The sequence below is a fragment of the Schistocerca americana genome, chromosome X, assembly GCF_021461395.2.
Source record: "Schistocerca americana isolate TAMUIC-IGC-003095 chromosome X, iqSchAmer2.1, whole genome shotgun sequence".
Taxonomy (NCBI): Eukaryota; Metazoa; Arthropoda; class Insecta; order Orthoptera; family Acrididae; genus Schistocerca; species Schistocerca americana.
In genome coordinates, this window is record NC_060130.1 from 202,967,444 (window position 1) to 202,973,570 (window position 6,127).

Here is a 6,127-nt window from a genome sequence, read left to right on the forward strand (position 1 = left end):
CAAAATTCTCTCGTCGATATCTTCGTACTGGGACAGCATTATTAAAGAAGTAGTGGAAAGTCGTAGCTCGACTAATCTGTTTAACAGGGGCACATGATATCAAATAAGCACGGCGTAGGATCCAGCGCTGGCCATGTTAAAATCATAGCGACCGCCAAAAAGAACTGTTGGTTGTACAAGGGATGACGCTGCGGTGGCGCCATAGAAATTTATTTGACAAACAGCGAGGAAGGGCACCCGCCAGTGAAGATACGTATTTCAGCAAGCGGCTCCCGACAGATGGCTCTGGGGCGGCCGAAGGCAGCGCACAGTATGACTGATCGTCTCTGCATGTGCCTGCACCTTCCGACAGGTGGCATAGCTGTGTCTCTTGCTACCGATCTGTATATCTGTGCTACTAGTCATCAAATTTCGCGCCTTTACGCCTGGGCATTTTCTTATCAGACTGTCATCAACAGGAGGCTTCGGTGTCAACCGCAGCAGTGTGTTCGGCACGCATAAAGAAGTTGGTCAGTTGTGCCGACTAAGTATTGTGGAAAATTACCCAATGGTTTCCGACATCTCGCCCGAGAAACATTTTTGCAGCTAGACAGTCGGGAAAGCCTCATGCAACATTTTCCTTTTTTGTTCAGTGTCCACTTTCTGTCTTTAAGCTGCTTACGAAGAAAGTCCGATTGTCCCATAGTACTCATCATGAAACTTCGACGCAAATTGGTACAGTTCATGTCGACTGTGTTTTGTCTACGTTTGCTGAAAAAAATATATATATCTGGCGAGCTAATAGTAGCGTCTCAAGTATTATAGCAAAGTCTTGAAGGTGTAAATTCATAAATAAATAACGCATCTAGTGTATTTGAACATGAACGTCTTTTTGATGTGCTTTGAGCAAACCTTCTTATTTCTGTCGCAATTTATGCCACAGCTGCTGATCGGTACGAGATAAGTGAACCTGTAAGTTGTCAGGACTGGACGTAAATAAGTATACATTCCTCTCACGTACCCTGACCACACCACTGCAATGTCAATATGTCATTCTTCCTCTGCTCCCCACCCGCCTATGAGCCAGCTGGACCTCCATCTGTAACAAAGCCTCATTATTGTGTTCCGCTTCCCAAGTTATTGTGTGCAGACACGCACTAAGTTGAAATCATGACACCAGAGAAACTACGAATAGCAGGAAATATTTTGAGGAAGGTGACGCAGGTTTATGTAAATGTAGGCTGTGCTTCAAGACCGTGGAATGTATAGGAAATACAACAATTATCGCTTGAAAATTAACCATGCATTTGCAGAAGACAATCACGCCAGTACACCTTTCGTAAGGTACAACATTGTTGAGTAAACAGTACATTGTCTTTGCTAAACATACAGCATATGTGCAGTGATTCTCGTCGTTGTTCCTGACACTGCAAAGCTTTCACTGGCTCCGACTACTTGCAAGACCTTAAGTTCCTGTTCCATAGTTGCTGTATTTCGACTCCTCTATCAGTTCCTTCATTTTACCCGCCAGGGTAGCCGAGAGCGCTAACGCGGTGCTTCCTGGACTCGGGTAGGCACGACGGCCCCGGATCGAATCCGCCCGGCGGATTGACGACGAGAGCCGGTGTGCAGGCCAGCCTGGATGCGGTTTTTAGGTGGTTTTCCACATCCCGCTAGGTGAATACCAGGCTGGTCCCCACATTCCGCCTCAGTTACACAGGTCGCAGACATTTGAACACAGTCACACTATTTCATGGATTCCACTAGACACAGACAGTTGGGGTACACTAATTCCGTCGTCCTGGGGGGGGTACGGGGTGGCGGCAGGAAGGGCATCTGGCCACCTCCTACAATTAACATGCCAAATCCAATTAACCATACCGGCCGGGGTGGCCAAGCGGTTTTAGGCGCTACAGTCTGGAACCGCGCGACCGCTACGGTCACAGGTTCGAATCCTGCCTCGGGCACGGATGTGTGTGATGTCCTTAGGTTAGTTAGGTTCGTTAGGTTTAAGTAGTTCTAAGTTATAGGGACTGATGACCTCAGAAGCTAAGTCCCATAGTGCTCAGAGCCATCTTGAACAATTAACCATGGCCGCACCTGCGTAAAAGTGCGACAAGGTGCAAGCGATAGTATCAGTTCCTTCATTTTGTGTGCAACGTTTTGAATCATCCTGTACACTGAAGTGTACCTCTTAATATCGTGTCGGACCTCCTCTTGCGCGGCATAGGGCAGAACGCGACATGGCACGAAGTCAACAAGTCGTTGGAAGCTGCAGTAATACTGAACCACGCTGCCTCGATAGCCGTCCACATCTGCGAACGTGTGGCCAGTGCAGGAGTTTGTGCACGAACTGACCTCTCGATTACGTCCCATAAACGTTCGATAGGATTCATGTCAGGCGATGTGAGTGGCCAGATCATTCTGTCGAATTGTCCAGAACGTTCTTCAAACTAGTCGCGAACAAGTGTGGCCTGGTGACAAGACAACATTGAAACTTCCTGGCAGATTAAAACTGTGTGCCCGACCGAGACTCGAACTCGGGACCTTTGCCTTTCGCGGGCAAGTGCTCTACCATCTGAGCTACCGAAGCACGACTCACGCCCGGTACTCACAGCCTTACTTCTGCCAGTATCTCGTCTCCTACCTTCCAAACTTTACAGAAGCTCTCCTGCGAACCTTGCAGGACTAGCACTCCTGAAAGAAAGGATATGGCGGAGACATGGCTTAGCCACAGCCTGGGGGATGTTTCCAGAATGAGATTTTCACTCTGCAGCGGAGTGTGCGCTGATATGAAACTTCCTGGCAGATTAAAATTGTGTGCCCGACCGAGACTCGAACTCGGGACCTTTGCCTTTCGAGGGCAAGTGCCCGACCGAGACTCGAACTCGGGACCTTTGCCTTTCGAGGGCAAGTGCTCTACCATCTGAGCTACCGAAGCACGACTCACGCCCGGTACTCACAGCTTTACTTCTGCCAGTATCTTGTCTCCTACCTTCCAAACTTTACAGAAGCTCTCCTGTGAACCTTGCAGAACTAGCACTCCTGAAAGAAAGGATATAGCGGAGACATGGCTTAGCCACAGCCTGGGGGATGTTTCCAGAATGAGATTTTCACTCTGCAGCGGAGTGTGCGCTGATATGAAAGGCTGTGAGTACTGGGCGTGAGTCGTGCTTCGGTAGCTCAGATGGTAGAGCACTTGCCCGCGAAAGGCAAAGGTCCCGAGTTCGAGTCTCGGTCGGGCACACAGTTTTAATCTGCCAGGAAGTTTCATATCAGCGCACACTCCGCTGCAGAGTGAAAATCTCATTCTGAAGACAACATTGTTTGGGAACATGAAGTCCGTGAATGGCTGTAAATAGGCTCAGAGTAGCCGAACATAACCATTTTCAGTGAATGATCCGGTCGGTTGGACCAGAGGACCGAGTCCATCCATTTAAGGACAGGCTACACCATTATGGAGCCACCACCAGCTTGCACAGTTCTGTGTTGACAACTTGGGTCTATGGCTTCAAGAGGTCTGGACCACACTCAGATCCTACTATCAGCTCTTACCAACCGAAACCGGGACTCATCTGACCAGGCCAAGGCTGTCCAGTCTCTGGGATCCAACCAGTATGGTCACGAGCCCAGGAGAGGCGCTGTAGGCGATGTCAAGCTGTTAGCACAGGCTCTCATGTCGATCGTCTGCTGCCACAGCATATTAACGCCAAATTTCGCCGTACTGTCCTGACGGATACATTCGTCGTACGTCCCACATTGATTTCTGCGGTTATTTCACGCAATGTTGCGTGTCCGTTAGCACTTACAACTCTACGTATACGACGCTGCGCTCGGTCGTTAAGTGAAGGCCGCCTGCCATTGCGTTGTCCACGGTGAGAGGTAATGCCTGAAATTTGGTATTCTCGGCACACTCTTGACACCTGAGATCTCGGAATATTGAAATCCCGGACAATTTCAGAAACAGAATGTCCCATGCATTTAGCTCTAATTATTATTCCGAGTTCAAAGTGTGTTAATTCCCATTGTACGGCCATAACCACGTCAGAAGCCGTCTCACATGAATCATCTGAGTACAAACGATAGATCCGCTAATGCACTGCCTTTTTATACCTTGTGTACGCGAACTACCACCTTCTGTATATGTGCATATCACTATCTCATGACTTTTATCTTCTCACTGTAGTCTTGTGCAATCAGATGACTCTGTAGATTAAGTCATAATCATTTATTTTCGCAAAATATATTTGGGCTATGGCTGTTGACTTGAGTTAACCTTTACAAAGCAAAAAGGCCAAATGCCGGCCGCGGTGGCCGAGCGGTTCTAGGCGCTTCAGTCCGGAACCGCGCAACTGCTACGGTCGCAGGTTCGAATCCTGCCTCAGGCGTGGATGTGTGTGATGTCCTTAGGTTGGTTAGGTTTAAGTAGTTCCAAGTTCTAGGGGACTGATGACCTCAGATGTTAAGTCCCATAGTGCTCAGAGCCATTTGAATCATTTGAACCAAATGGCCAAATCATTAATATCAATTACATCAAATGGTTCAAATGGCTCTGAGCACTATGGGACTCAACTTCTGAGGTCATCAGTCCCCTAGAACTTAGAACTACTTAAACCTAACTAACCTAAGGACATAACACACATCCATGCCCGAAGCAGGATTCGAACCTGCGACCGTAGCGGTCGCGCGGTTCCAGATTGAAGCGCCTAGAACCGCTCGGCCACACTGGACGGCTCAATTACATCCATTATAGATTATCCTCCGGGGACTGCAACCGTATTATAGCATAGAATTCTGCAGAAGTCACGACCATTTATTTTATCCACTTAGCGCTTCTGCAGTTAACAATTATCATCTTCTGTATCCTCGTTAGCAGGGCCTTACCGAGGGCGCAGACATAAATGGGGCGCGAAAACTGACAAAAAACAATAGAAAAGGAAGACAGTTCAAGAATTAACTGGAGAGACCAACGACAAGAAGATTTACCCTCAGTACGTGATTTCAAACGCACGCTGTTGTCACAATGTCATTTCGGTCAAGTAGTATAACCAAGAATCGACTACTTCTGAACAGACGTCTATCATTAACATGCTGGGGGACACTGCAGGAGCCTCCACGAAGATTGCGTTCACCACTCGAACAACAAGCAATCGGGCGTCCCCTGGAAACGACCTAGTCGGCCAATCCTGCAAACACCGGAGCACCAAAACCAAAGATGACAAAACAACTCTCCGAAGAGACTCAAAAAAGGCCTTTATCAAGACCATCACTAGTGACAACTTCCTGCAATATTGAAGGCTTATCTGTAAATAAAGAAATTTTATTATCTGACATGTGCAAACGAAACAACTGTGATGTTTTAGTGTTACAAGAAACACACAGAGCACCAACTAGCCATAGACCAAAAATACAGGGCATGAAATTAGTTCTTGAGAGACCACACGAAAGGTACGGAAGTGCTATATTTGTGAAACCGAACTTAGACGTACGCTCCTGTGCTCTGACCTGCGAAGAAAACATAGAAATTTTAACTATTGAGCTACATTCATGTACTGTAACATCCGTGTACAAACCACCCGGTGCGAGGTTCAAATTTACGGAGCCTGGAAATTTCCATTCAAAAAACATGAAAGTTGTACTAGGAGATTTTAACTGTCACGGTCTTGCATGGGGTTATAAAGAGACAAATGACGATGGTGAAATGCTGGAGACCTGGGCAGACCAGACTAAACTGAAATTGATACATGACCCAAAGTTGCCTGCATCATTTAACAGCGGAAGATGGAAACGAGGATATAATCCAGATAACATCTTTGTCTCCGAAAAGGTATCCCTGCAAACTGTAAAGCAAATCGAGGACCCAGTTCCAAGATCGCAACACAGAGCAATAACTTGCTGCATTGCTGCAGTAATCAAATCAGATGTAATGCCCTTCAAGAGACGCTTCAATTTCAAAAAAGCTCATTGGGAACTTTTCACAGAGGACCTTGATAAGGAGATCCTGGAAATTAAACCAGAGATACAAACATATGAAACTTCTATAGACCTTGTCAAGAAAATCTCTCGTCGGCGCATACGTAGAGGGTGCCGCACCCAGTATATCGCTGGACTCAATGGTAGCAGCAAGGAAGCTCTGAAAAAGTATGAA

The 6,127-nt window shown here is 47.1% G+C and overlaps 1 non-coding gene across 1 annotated transcript; it reads right to left on the reverse strand.

Moving 5' to 3' along the window:
• Nucleotides 1–2,846: 2,846 nt before the first annotated feature.
• On the reverse strand, nt 2,847–2,921 carry Trnas-cga. Its single transcript has one exon. It is a non-coding gene; the product is annotated as a tRNA-Ser (tRNA).
• Between the last annotated feature and the right edge of the window lie 3,206 nt (nt 2,922–6,127).